Source organism: Chiloscyllium punctatum, chromosome 6 (genome assembly GCF_047496795.1).
Source record: "Chiloscyllium punctatum isolate Juve2018m chromosome 6, sChiPun1.3, whole genome shotgun sequence".
NCBI classification, from domain to species: Eukaryota; Metazoa; Chordata; class Chondrichthyes; order Orectolobiformes; family Hemiscylliidae; genus Chiloscyllium; species Chiloscyllium punctatum.
Genome location: NC_092744.1, coordinates 124664376 through 124679293, shown reverse-complemented (window position 1 = coordinate 124679293; position 14918 = coordinate 124664376). Strand labels below are relative to the sequence as shown.

The window sequence follows — 14918 nt, the reverse complement described above, 5'->3', positions numbered from 1 at the left end:
AGTATAGTGGTTTCGTGTCGCCGTATGTTATGCGGGAGTTAGGAGATCAATTCCTGGCTGGGGCAGTGTAAATATTTTAAAACTGTCGCTCCGTTTCCAAATGCGAGTTATTAATGCCTGTCCTTCCATTCTCCATGGGAAATATCACAGGAGGGACAGTGCTGTCTGAATCTGCTCCCGGCCAGTCAGAGTGTCAATGAAAGTACAAACACATGACTTCCGAAACTTGCACCTTGTGTCTGTACTGGAGTCTAAACCATTTAATAGAAAGAAGGAGGAAGCTGAGGAAGAAACAGGGTAAACCAATTCAGATGTCAGCGCAGAAACATTTTCCGCAGCATCATGAGGAAAACTGACAAATGGCTCCGAGAAAGAGTTTGTCTTTCATAACTGTTAGTTCACAGTGATGTTTTTTGTTCCACTCAAACCCTTCAGAAATTGAATAACAATTTAACTAAGACTTTGAATGTTAGAACACACCAGGCGATGAGTCACGTGCTGGAAACTGTGTTTACAAGCCAGATGTTTGATAACTGATAATGATGCAATAGGCTGAAGGGCGATTCGCCATGCTTTTAAAACCTCGATGACTGTCATTTTTCAACTGAACAAAATAGGCAAAAACAAAGTCATCAAGAAAAGTTCCAAGCATTGCATATGTCGTCCTTGGTGCGAACATGGTGAAATTCATCTGTCTCACTGCTATTTCCCAATGTTGATTTCCAGTCAGGGAAAAAAAATTGTTGTTCCTTATGGAAATCTGAAATTGAACATGAGTTCCTGACATCACAAAACAGCAAAGGTAGCAGTTCTGTCAGAGTCAGTGAGAATTTCATATCGGAGATGAAATCAAATGGGAAGAAATGCTGAAATCAGTTGCCTTTGCCTGCTGAGATTCAGTACTACAAAATGATCCTCATTGAAACATATAGGTATTTTCAAAGATTTTATAAGTTGGATGCAGAAAGTTTGGTTCTGTGACCAGAACACCTTTTATTGAATGACTTGGAGATACCGGTTTTGGACTGGGGTGTGCAAATTTGAAAATCACACAACACCAGGTTATAATCCAACAGGTTTAATTGGAAGTACTAGCTTTCGGACCACTGCTCATTCATCAGGTGATTGTGGAGTCCACAGTTGTAAGTCACAGAATTTATAGCATATGCTTGCAGTGTCATGTAACTGAAATTGTACATTGAAAAATACCTTGATTGTTAGCTAAGTCTCCGATCTGTTGAAATGACCATGTTAGCTTCACTTCTTTCATATGTAAAGTGCAAAACTTTTTTATTTTAAAGTTTCATTCTCAGGTGAAGTAAAACAACTGGTGTCTGTCCCCCCGGGCTGATGTCTGTTCCATAATGTTTAGACTGATTATAATTTATAAAAATGAGTTACCAGAGACTTACATGGATTCATCCAGTTGTGTGTGTGTGTGTGTGTGTGTGTGTGTGTGTGTGTGTGTGTGTGTGTGTGTGTGTGTGTGTGTGTGTGTGTGTGTGTGTGTGTGTGTGTGTGTGTGTAGGAGGGTCTCTGTTTGTAGATTGGGTAATGGGATCACCTGCACTGTGACATAAGCTCAATGACCATGGGTGCCGAATTTAGTTATCAGTCTCTGTGGGGGCACTTTTAGCTGCTGCCTGTTCCGAAGACCGCCTTGGAGGATTGTCACCCGAAGATCCAAAGGTCGAATGTCCTGGATCACTGAAGTGCTCTCCAACTGGGAAGGGGCACACCTGTCTGTTGATTGATGGACAGCGCCCATTCCGTTGTTGTCGCCTCTGCTCGGTTTCACCAATGTACCATGTCTTCAGGCATTCTTGCCTTCTGCGTGTTGTTTTTTTTAGATTAGCGTCAGTCGAAACATTATGGCATGGACGAAGGACACAGGGACTAACACCTTCAACATATTATCTGTGCTGACACTACTTAGTAAAGTCCACCTGAGAATGTAACTGTTAAAAGAAAGTTTTTCGATTCACATAAGAAAGAAATGAACCTAACATAGTCATTCTAACAAATGGAAGACTTAACAAGCAATCAAGGTATTTTTCCAATGTATAATTTCAGTTACATTACACTGTAACCTTTCGCTTTAAATTCTGTACCTTACCACTGTGTACTCCACAGCCAACTGATGAAGGAGCAGCTCTCCATATGATATTGCTTCCATTAAAGCTGTTGGACTATGACCTTGTGTTGTGCGATTTTTTACTTTGTATTAGAATGCGGATCTCACAATTAAAATAGAGACAAAGAAGCATTTATTCTCTCAGACAGTTCTGTATCAGTGGACTTTCTTGCAGCAGAAAGCTGTTGAGGAAGTGTCATTATGTGTAATGAGGCTGAGATCAGCAGATGTTCAAACAGCAAAGACATCAAGCGTCATGGGGAAAGGCAAGAAAGTGCCGTTCAAGGTTACCAGATCAGATATGAAACCATTCAATAGCGGAGTAGACGTGATGGTCTGAATGGTGTCTATCTGTTCCTCAAATTGTTGGCCTTAATATGAAGCTGCAAAACCGACCTGAGTAAAATGTGCCAAATTTAAAAAAGCGTGGTCCCCCGGAGCACTGAACCGAGATGAAATGTACAAAGAACCACACACAAAGGGCAGACAATATTGGGTCATTCATCCGTCGTGATCAGTATACCAAGTTAAACAGTAAAACCGATATTCATTATCTACATTGAACCTGGCTCCATGAAGCATGTAGTTAACTCTCACAAACCACTGTTCCCCTTCCGTTTTCCTGACGCCCCCTCCGTTCTTGTTTTAAACTGATTGAACGTCAGGCAATTGTAGATGACAGTGCTGATGTGGAACTGTAGCATATAGAACATAGAACATTACAGCGCAGTATAGGCCCTTCGGCCCTCGATGTTGCGAAGCCCTGTCATACGAATCTGAAGCCCATCCCATCTACACTATTCCATGTTCGACCATATGCCTCTCCAATGACGACTTAAATGCACTTAATCTTGGCGAATCTGCCACCGTTACAGGCAAAGCATTCCATGCCCGAACTACTCTCTGAGTTAAGAAACTACCTCTGACACATGTCTTATACCTATTTCCCCTCACTTTAAAGTTGTGACCCTCGTGTTTGCCGTCCCCATACTTGGAAAAAGACTCTCCCTGCCCACCCTATCTAAACCTCTGATTATCTTGTATGTCTCCATTAAGTCACCTCTCAATGTTCTTCTCTCCAACGAGAACAGACTTAAGGCCCTCAGTCTTTTCTCGTAATACATTCCTTCCATACCAGGCAACATGCAAGAAAATCCCCTCTGCACCCTGTCCAAAGCGTCAACATCCTTCTTATAATGCGGTGACCAGAACTGTTCACAATACTGCAAATGTGGCCGTACAAGATCTTTGTACAGCTGCAACATAACCTTGTGATTCCAGAACTCAATCCCTCTATTAATAAAGGCCAAATCTCTGTTTTCCTTCTTAACAACCCTGTCAATCTGGGTGGCAACTTTCAGGGATCTGTGTACATGGACGCCGAGATCTCTCTGCTCGTCTGCACTCCCAAGAATCTTACCATTAGCACAGCACTTTGCATTCCGATTACTCCATCCAAAGTGTATCACCTCACACTTGTCCACATTAAACTCCATTTGCCACCTCTCAACCCAGATCGGCATCCTAACTATGTTTCTCTGCAACCTACTACATCCTTCATCACTATCCACAACTCCACCGACCGTAGTGTCGTCGGCAAATTTACTAACCCACCCTTCTAAGCCCTCATCCAGGTCATTTATAAAAATGACGAATAGCAGTGGACCCAACATCGACCCTTGCGGAATGCCGCTAGTAACTGGACACCAAGATGAACATGTTGCATCAACTACAACCCTCTGTTTTCTTTCAGCGAGCCAATGACTGATTCAAACTCCTTTGTCTCCCACAATCCCATTCCTCCGCATTTTGTATAATAGCCTACTGTGGGAACCTTATCGAACACCTTGCTGAAATACATATACAGCACATCAATCTGTTTACTCTCATCCACCTGTTTGGTCACTTTGTCAAAAAACTCATAAGATTCGTTTGGCACGACCTACCCTTTACAAAACCGTGCTGACTGTCCCTGATCAGATTATTATTTTCAAGATGATTATAAATCGTATCTCTTATAACCTTTTCCAACGCTTTAACAACAACTGAAATGAGACTCACTGGTCTGTAAATATCAGGGTTTTCTCTACTAATCTTCTTGAACGAGGGGACCACATTTGCTATCCTCCAGTCCTCAGGCACTATTCCTGTAGACAATGATGATTTCGAGATCAATGGCACAGGCTCAGCAATCTCTTCCTTTGCTTCCCACAGGATCCTAGGATAGATCCCATCCGGCCCTGAGGACTTGTCTATTTTCACACTCTGCAGTATTTCTAATACCTCTTCCTTGTGAACGTCAATCTCTTCGAGTCGAGATGCAAGTATCTCTGTATCTTCCTCGTCAACATTTTCGTTTTATATAGTGAACACTGTCGAAAAATATTTATTTAGTGTTTCCCATGTCTCCTCTGACTCCACACACAACTTCCCACCATTATTCTTGATTGGCCCTCATTTAACTCTCGTCATTCTTTTATTCCTGACATTCCTATGGAAAGCCTGAGGGTTAACCCTGATCCTATCCGTGAACAACTTCTAATGTCTCCTCCTGGCTCTCATGTCTCCTCCTGGCTCTTCTGAGCTCTCTTATTACGTCATGCAAGGAAACGATTCTGTCTGCTGCACAACATCATTCTGCTTCGAAATATCAGGCAGTATTTCATTTTGATTCCTGTAAAGGTTAACCTTTAACAAGCCATGACAGTGAAATCAGTGAATCCTCATCACTATACTACTCGGGAAGATTTCTGTTAACATCACCCAGGAAACCATGAGATTCGCCATTCTATTTACCCATCCTTCTGTGCGTGATCCCGTCGGCCCTATTCCGGTCTTGTTGGTTGGTTTACAATACTGAGGCTATCCAATCATCTTTGTATTTCAGTTTCTAAAGGATGAGACCTTCTCTCTGAGCTGGCAATGTGCTTGCTCAGTGGCGATAACACTGTCCTTGTAAACTAGAAAAGTGCTTGAAGTAGGCCATTCCTGTTTTTCATTCCAAGAAGTTGAGGCAAACCGTTCAGCAGGACAGGAAATAGTGGGCGTGAGCAGTGATGTTTGGCAGCAAGAACGAGTTGAGTTAGTATAAACCACAGAGTAATGGGGAAACAATGGGCAAGGAACACTGGGACGGGAGAGGCTGAATGCTTCCTTTCTTTGCTGTAACCAGACTTTGGTATTGAATTCTGAAATGGGACAACATCAGACCAGTCGGTGAAATCTTCCTTTCTGCTTGTTTTCTCCCGACTTGGGGAAATGTGTCTGCGTGCTTCAGTCTATGGGTAAAAATGGGGTTCAGTTCCCATCTCAAACTTTAATCCCATTTATTGTGTTTTACGAGATTAAAACGTTCCAGAGAAATTAGCATTCAGGTGAAACGTTAGAGTTCACAAGGTTGCAGACCAAGTGCTGGGAAATGAGATGAAGGGGCCCATTTCTGTGCTGTAAACACTCGATAATTGAATCATTTTTGAGGGGAAACATATCTGCAGTGTCATAATTCCAAAAACTGTGTTATGAAGAAACGGTGCAACTGCTTCTGCCCTCATCCCTGGTGATCTAGTGGTTAGTATTCAGCGCTTTAACTGAGTGGCCTGGGTTTCATTACCGTTCAGGAAATCAGAACTTCTTGTTCCTGATGCAGCGAGAGCAGCTTTACCAGGATTCTGTTTAATGCCTTAGATCAGTCAATACCCCAGCTCATCAAAGAAGGGAAAAGTGCCTTCCCTCTCTCTGCACAGTCAGACAGTTAATCCTTCATTCTCCTCTGATTCCACTTCCCAAAGAGTTTCAAAATATTGTCAAAACTGAGTCTCAGCTATTTCTTTTCTGTCTTTTCATACATAGGAGCTGCAGCGATTGAGTGCGTTGCTTTCTGAAAACGAAACGTACCCATGAGCAATGTGTGGGGCTATTCCAGGATTGCCTTCTCTGACAACGGTGGGACATGACTGATGTTGTCTATGATATGGAAGTGCCAGTGTTTCAGTTGAGTAGACAAAGTAAAAAATTACATAATATCAGGGCAGAGTCCAGCAGGTTTATTTGGAAGCACTAGCTTTCGGAGAGCCGTTCCTTCATCAGTTGGGTGTTTTTCTGAAGAAACTAGGTGTGTACGTCAATATGCGCGATCTTTTGGAAGTTCATCTGGACTTTAACCGACCGTTCGTGGTGTCGACGGTACCCATGACGTGGAGGTGTTGGTGTTGGACTGGGGTGGATACATTTAATAATCACACAAAGCCATTTTAGATTCCAACAGTTGACAAACACCTGATGAAGAAGCAGTGCATGGAACACTGGTGCTTCCAAATACGTCTGTTCAATACAATCTGGTGCTGTGTGATTTTTACTCTGATAGCTCTTGGCAATGTTTAACTGGTCGAAGACAGTGAAAGAATTTTCGTTCGTGGAGATGAAAATTTCAAATAGTACCCACCTCAGCAGAACAAAAATGATTAGGTTGGATGTGTGATGAATCTCCATAATGCGCTTGCGCAAAGTAAAAGTCGAATCTACAACCACCTGATCCGTCGCCAGCTATACAAATGGTTGTACAACTGGCCAGATGCACAGCTGAGATTATACACGCTGCAGAGCTGTGGTGTTAACAAGGACATGAGCAATAGCAGTAACAGTCACAAGGTGAAGAAAGAACAAAGATAATCACCATCATTGATTCACATCAAATTGTCCTCAAAAAAACGATCATTGACAATCTGATCAGCCAATCAATGAGGTAACTGCTGATCTTGGAAATTGCAACTGACTTTGCTGCGTTTTCACCATAATTTGAGGTAAACTCCAGCCTAATCTTAACATCGCATATTCCCATTAATTTTCAGCTTTAGATTACGTTAATGACCTGTCCGTATTTGCAGGAAATGAGTGAAAACGTCCTTCCGGTGATGTAATCCAGTGCAGAGTCGGCCAGAAAAGAAAAGACAAAGACATGAAACATCACTCCCATTTCTCTCTGTACCAATACGTTTTCCTGAGTTGAATATTTGCAGGACTTGACTTTACTATTTAAATAATTAATTATTTTCCAGGGAAAGATTATTCATCAATCAATTAACATCTGAGCTGTTGAAACATATTTTACTTTAGATTAAAATAGTTGAACATCCATTCCCCCAGCCAAATGTCCCAATACTCCCTCCTCTTCCATGTAAATACCAGCTGCTCCAGGTGATGTTGGAGCTCCCAACCTCACGTTCCAATGCTCCTTGCTGCTCCATGTCAACAGAAGCGTCTCTACTTGAAGTTGGAGCTCCCAGTCTAATGTCCCAATGCTCCCTGCTCCATGTCAGTAGAAGTGGTGCAGTTCAGGTTAGACCTACCACTCTAATGTCCCAATGCTCCCAGCTGCTACATGTCATTAAAAGCTGGTCCTTTTGAGGTTGGAGCTCCCAGTCTGATGTCATAATGTTACCTCCTCCATGTCAATAGAAGTGGTCCAGTTGAGGTTGGATCTATCACTCTGATGTCCCAATGCTCCCTGCTGCTACATGTCATTAAAAGCTCCTCCAGGTGAGAGTGGAGCTCCCAGATGGATCTCGCAAAGCTCCCTGCTCCATGTCAACTGAAGCTGCTCCAAATGAGGTTAGATCTTGCATTCAGATGTGCCAATGCTCCCTGCTGCTCCATGTCAACAGAAGCTGCTCCAGGTGTGGTTGGAACTCCCAGACTGATGCCACAATGCTCCCTGGTCCACGTCAAAAGACGCTGCTCCAGATGAAGTGGGAGCTCCCATCCCTGGCAGCTCACATCCGTCTATACCATCATAGAAATGCTGCCCACTGAACATTTCCACCACTGGAGCCATTGGTGGAATATCCGCATCATGAGAACCTAATATTATTTTTAGTCACCACCGAATCATTGTTTCCAAAAGTCATTCTTTCTTAAACCTTACTTAACATGTGCATACTGCAGTCAAGCCCAAGTAAGATAATGGTGCTGATTGATCTATGCTTAATAAAAATTACATCCTATTTTTCATGTTGAGTAACTGCGACTTAGCAAGGACAATGTTTATATTGAAATTACACTTTTATTGCAGGTGAGAGAATTAGGTTTGCATTATTTAAAATTAACTTGTTCACTATGTAAAATGATCAAATAGATCTCAATTTCAAAACAAAATTGGTAACGTTGTCATCCATCTTGAAATGTGGTGTCTTCTTCTTTCAACCATACGGGTATAATAACGAAATGTCTATTAATGATATGCGTATAAAGACACTTTAAATCACAAGGTTTGTGAAGGTTTGTAGCTCAGGTTGAGGTTTAGGGTGTAGGTTTGCTCGCTGAGCTGTAGGTTTGATATCTAGACGTTTCATTACCTGGCTAGGTCACATCATCAGTGGCGACCTCCAAGTGAAGCGAAGCTGTTGTCTCTTGCTTTCTATTTCTATCTTTCTCCTCGATGGGGTTCCTGGTGGTGATGTCATTTTCGGCTTTTTTTCTGCGGATTTCGTAGATGGCATTTAGATCTATGTGTTTGTTTATGGCATTGTGGTTGGAGTGCCAGGCCTCTGGGAATTCTCTGGCATGTCTTTACTTTGACTGTTCCAGGATCAATGTGTTGGCCAAGTCGAACCGGACTACCAAAAATCCATAAACCAGGAGCCCCCTCAGACCCATAGTCTCATTACCCGGAACACCAACTTACAGACTGGACAAAGAACTGCACGCAAGACTGAAATACCTCATAGAAGAGTCACAGCACTCCATCCACTCGACCCAGGAATTCCTAAAAATCATCAAAAACACCAAAGTAGAGGAAGGGGAAGCAATGATCTCATTCGACATAACAGCACTGTTCACCTTCATCAACATCGACCTGGCAAAGGAAACACTTACCACACTTTTCGAAGCGACCATCACACACACCAACCACCATCAATCACATTACCAACGAAAACCTCATGAAGCTAGTGGACCTGTACCTCACCACCCACTTCACTTTCAACAACATAGTCTACAAACAAACCAACGGCCCACGAATGGGATCTCCGCTATCAGGATTCATAGCAGAAGCGGTAATGCAAAGACTAGAACAAACAGCCCTACCAACAATCAAACTAAAATCTAGGTCCGCTACGCAGATGACACCTTTGTCATCACAAAACGAAACAAGATAGTAAAGACATTTAACATCATCAACAACACCCTCACAGGCATAAAGTTCACCAAGGAGGAAGAAACCGACAACAAACTCGCATTCCTGAATGTCACAGGAGAAAGAAAGGACAACGGAGAACTACAAACCTACGCATACAGAAAACCGACAAACACTGACCAAATGCATAACTACACCAGCAACCAACCCAACACACACAAACGAAGCTGCGTCAGAACAGTATTCCAACGTGCCACCACGCACTGCAGCACAGACGAACTTCGGAAAACAGAAGAGAACCACCTATACAACGTATTCGAGAAGAACAGATACTCAAAAAGTACAGTCTGCAGATTCCTCAAGAACAAACCACGTGACAGTGAGGCAAAGAACAGGGAGAGAGTGCAGTTGAACACGTGGCTACAAGGATGGTGTAGGAGGGAGGGCTTCAGATATTTGGACAATTGGACTGCATTCTGGGGAAGGTGGGACCTGTACAAACAGGACGGGTTGCAACTGAACCAGAAGGGCACCAATATCCTGGTGGGTAGGTTTGCTAGCACTCTTCGGGGGGTGGGGGGGTTAAACTAATTTGGCAGGGGCATGGGATCCGGACTTGTAGTCCAGCAAGTAAGCTAGCTGTGTGTCAGGATGCCCAAGACTGTAAGGAGGCTGTGGAGAAGGTAGCACTGACAGGGACTACTTGCGGACACAGAGATGGGCTCATGTGCGTATACTTCAACGCAAGGAGTATCAGAAATAAGGTGGGTGAAGTTAAGGCGTGGATCGGTACCTGGGACTACGATGTTGTGGCCATCACGGAAACATGGATACATGAGGGACGGGAATGGCTGTTGGAGGTTCCTGGTTACAGATGTTTCAGTAAGATTAGGGTGGGTGGTAAAAAAGGAGGGGGGGTGGCATTGCTAATTAGAAATGGTATAACGGCTGCAGAAAGGAAGTTTGAGGGGGATCTGCCTCTGGAGGTAGTATGGGCTGAAGTCAGAAATAGGAAAGGTACAGTCACCTTGTTGGGTGTTTACTATAGGCCCCCCAATAGCAGCAGAGATGTGGAGAAACAGATTGGGAAACAGATTTTGGAAAGGTGCAGAAGCCACAGGGTCGTAGTCATGGGCGACTTCAACTTCCCAAATATTGATTGGAAGCTCTTTAGATCAAGTAGATTGGATGGGGCGGTGTTTGTGCAGTGTGTCCAGGAAGCTTTTCTAACGCAGTATGTAGATTGTCCAAACAGAGGGGAGGCCATATTGGATTTAGTACTCGGAAATGAACCGGGACAAGTGTTGGGCTTCTTAGTGGGTGAACATTTTGGTGATGGTGACCACAATTCTGTGACTTTCACCTTGGTTATGGAGAGAGATAGGTGCGCACAACAAGGTAGATGTTATAATTGGGGGAAGGGAAATTACGATGCTGTAAGACAGGAATTGAGGAGCATACATTGGGACCATAGGCTGTCAGGGAAGAATGTGGTGGAAATGTGGAACTTTTTCAAAGAGCAGATACGACGTGTCCATGATATGTATGTACCTATCAGGCAGGAAAGAAATGGTCGTGTGAAGGAGCCTTGGTTGACGAGGGAGGTTGAATGTCTAGTAAAGAGGAAGAAGGAGGCTTACATAAGGTTGAGGAAACAGGGTTCAGACAGAGCAGTGGAGGGATACAGGATAGCCAGAAGGGACCTGAAGAAAGGGATTAGGAGAGCTAAGAGAGGGCATGAAAAATCCTTGGCGGATAGGATCAAGGATAACACCAAGGCATTTTATGCGTATTGAGAAACCTGAGAATGACGAGAACGAGGGTAGGTCCGATCAAGGACAGCAGTGGGAGATTGTGTATTGAGTCGGAAGAGATAGGAGAGGTCTTGAACAAGTACTTCTCTTCAGTATTTACGAACGAGAGGGACCGTATTGTTGAAGAGGAGAGTGTGAAACGGACTGTTAAGCTAGAAGAGATACCTGTTAGGAAGGAAGATGTGTTGGACATTTTGAACAACTTGAGGATAGACAAGTCCCCCGGGCCTGACGGGTTCTATCCTAGGATTATGTGGGAAGCAAGAGAGGAAATTGCAGTACCATTGGCAATGATCTTCTCGTCTTCACTGGCAACGGGGGTGGTACCAGGGGACTGGAGAGTAGCGAATGTTGTGCCCCTGTTCAAAAAAGGGAATAGGGATAACCCCGGGAATTACAGGCCAGTTAGTCTTACTTCTGTGGTCGGCAAAGTAATGGAAAGGGTACTGAGGGATAGGATTTACGAGTATCTGGAAAGACACTGCTTGATTAGGGACAGCCAGCACGGATTTGTGAAGGGTAGGTCTTGCCTTACAAGTCTTATTGAATTCTTCGAGGAGGTGACCAAGCATGTGGATGAGAGTAGCGCAGAGGATGTAGTGTACATGGATTTTAGTAAGGCATTTGATAAGTTTCCCCATGGTAGGCTTATGCGGAAAGTCAGGAGGCATGGGATAGAGGGAAATTTGGCCAATTGGATAGAAAACTGGCTAACCGGTCGAAGTCAGAGAGTGGTGGTAGATGGTAAATATTCAGCCTGGAGCCCAGTTACAAGTGGAGTTCCGCAGGGATCAGTTCTGCGTCCTCTGCTGTTTGTAATTTTTATTAATGACTTAGAGGAGGGAGTCGAAGGGTGGGTCAGTAAATTTGCAGATGATACGAAGATAGGTGGAGTTGTGGACAGTGAGGAGGGCTGTTGTCAGCTGCATAGGGACTTAGATATGATGCAGAGCTGGGCTGTGGAGTGGCAGATGGAGTTCAACCCTGCCAAGTGTGAGGTTGTCCATTTTGGAAGAACAAATAAGAATGCGGAATACAGGGTTAATGGTAAGGTTCTTAGTCAGGTGGAGGAACAGAGGGATCTTTGGGTCTATGTACATAGATCTTTGAAGGTTGCCACTCAGGTGGATAGAGTTTGTAAGAAGGCCTATGGAGTATTATCGTTCATTAGCAGAGGGATTGAATTCAAGAGTCGTGAAGTGATGTTGCAGCTGTACAGGACTTTGGTTAGGCCACAGTTGGAGTACTGTGTGAAGTTCTGGTCGCCTCACTTTGGGAAAGATGTGGAAGCTTTGGAGAGGGTGCAGAGAAGATTTACCAGGATGTTGCCTGGAATGGAGAGTAGGTCTTACGAGGATATGTTGAGAGTTCTCGGTCTTTTCTCGTTGGAACGGCGAAGGATGAGGGGTGACTTGATAGAGGTTTATAAGATGATCATAGGAATAGATAGAGTAGACAGTCAGAAACTTTTTCCCCGGGTACAACAGAGTGTTACAAGGGGACATAAATTTAAGGTGAAGGGTGGAAGGTATAGAGGAGATGACAGGGGTGGGTTCTTTACCCAGAGAGTGGTGGGGGCATGGAATGCGCTGCCCGTGGGTGTGGTAGAGACAGAATCATTGGCGAACTTTAAGCGGCATTTGGATAGGTACATGAATTGGTGCTTAATCTAGGTTAGAAGTTCGGCACAACATCGTGGGCCGAAGGGCCTGTTCTGTGCTGTATTGTTCTATGTTCTATGTTCTATGTTCTAAGCAGACCAAACACAGCCAGAAACCATAACCACCTTACCATACATCAAAGAAATTTCAGACATGACAGCCATACTACTAAGACCCCTCGGAATCCTAGTAGTACACAAACACACGCACACTCTCAAACAAAAGCTAACAAACTTAAAAGACCCAGAACAACCCATAGACAAAACCCAACGTCATCTACAAAATTCCATGCAAGGACTGCCACAAACACTACGTAAGACAACAGGAAGAACGTTAGCCACGAGGATATACGAACACCAGCTAGCCACAAAAAGACACGATCTTCTCTCCCTCGTAGCCCTACACACGGATTAAAAATACCACCATTTCGACTGCGAAAACACATCTATCCTGGGACAGGCTAAGCAAAGACACGCCAGAGAATTCATAGAGGCCTGGCACTCCAACCACAATGCCATAAACAAACACACAGATCGAGATACCACCTATCAACCACTCAGAAAACGAAAAGGAAATGACATCACCACAAACCACAGGAACCCCATCGAGGAGAAACATATAAACAGAAAGCAGGAGACAACAGCTTCGCTTCACTTGGAGGTCGCCACTGATGATGATGTTACCTAGCCAGGTAAAGAAACGTCTGGATATCAAACCTACAGCTCAGCGAGCAAACCTACACCCTACATTTTAAATTATTTTTTATGTTTATGTTGCATGAATCTGCAGTTATTGTTCCACAGTTTAGTTAACTCCCTATAGGTAACATGCTGATTTCTCCAGTTGTTCATAGTTCAATGTGATGCATCCAGTGTGTGCATAACGAGAGGGAGCTTGCTTCCAACATCTTGTGTTTATCTGTGCCTTATGTCCAGCATTCATCAATGGCGAGAGCAAGGTGCGAGGGCGAGACTAATGTGTAAGTCACTCCGTGCCCATGCACGGCACCCACATTGGCAATTCTCCACTGTGCATTTACAGCCAGTTCTCAGTGCCCCTACACCCACGCCCTTCCCCTTTGAAATATCTTCATTATTTTGTGCTGTCTCGCTGTGCTCTTCTCACCAGGATGAATTACTTCTACTCAACCTCCGCCAGATTTCATCTGACAAAACATTCATTAAGAGTCCCTTTGCATAAACATGCATTTCACAGTTCTCGTTATTTGATTTTCCTGGATGTCTTTCATACAAAAAAACGTTCACAGCAACTTGACTTGAAAAAGAAAACCACGCTCCTTTTCATTAACCCAATGCAACCTACATTTCAGTCAACAGGCTTAAACTATTCTCTGCCATTTTGTCGATGCATATGAACTGACCATTGGAGCTCCAACAGGTTAGCTGTGATTATCTGAAAACAACACCACGGAAATGCCGTTGATGACAGCGACAAGAGTGGGATTCGAACCCACGCGAGAAGATCACAATGGATTAGCAGTCCATCGCCTTAACCTCTCGGCCACCTGGCCACAAAAGCAGGGGAAACTATTACCTTATGAATAATTGAATTGCGTAAATTATGCAGAGCAGCAGAAATTTCTTCCCTGGTGTTGGTGAAATGCTAAATAACACAGGACGGTTCCAAGACTATGGTCTGACCCCTGGGTTGTGGGGAAAGTGCACTCCCACTGTCACACGATGCACACAGTGATCTGAACAAAAATGAGGAAATGACTATGTAACAAGGTCTTTTGAATTCTGTGAAGATTTGAAGTCAACGGAATGAAGAACCCGAGAGAGCAGGAAGTGTTCTTTCAATAAAGAGTTGGAGAAAGCTCTTAAGGATAGTGGAATAAAGTGTTATCGGGATAAGGCAGGAACAGGATACAAATTGAGGATCTTCCGCCAGGATCATAATGAATGGTGGTGCTGGCTCGAAGGGCAGAATGGCCTACTCCTGCACCTGCTGTCTATTATCTATTAAATTGCCTGTGAGGAATTGTTTTCCAGACTGGAGGAGAGTGCATAGTGCTCAATGTCATTATTCGGAACACCTAACTTCCGCTCAGATGTTTTTGACACGCACTTGTCTACAGAACAGACAATTTCAAAATCCTAAATAAGGCTAAATTGATAATTGAACTCACCAATGCAAAAATCTTGATCTGTATCATTTTC

The 14918-nt window shown here is 43.7% G+C and overlaps 1 long non-coding RNA gene and 1 other non-coding gene across 2 annotated transcripts in view; both read right to left on the bottom strand.

The window, feature by feature from the left end:
* LOC140478559 (uncharacterized) overlaps window positions 1-14918 on the bottom strand; it is a 728439-nt gene that overhangs the window by 186756 nt on the left and 526765 nt on the right. The window lies entirely within an intron of this gene.
* Window positions 14188-14269, bottom strand: trnas-gcu (transfer RNA serine (anticodon GCU)). Its single transcript has one exon. It is a non-coding gene; the product is annotated as a tRNA-Ser (tRNA).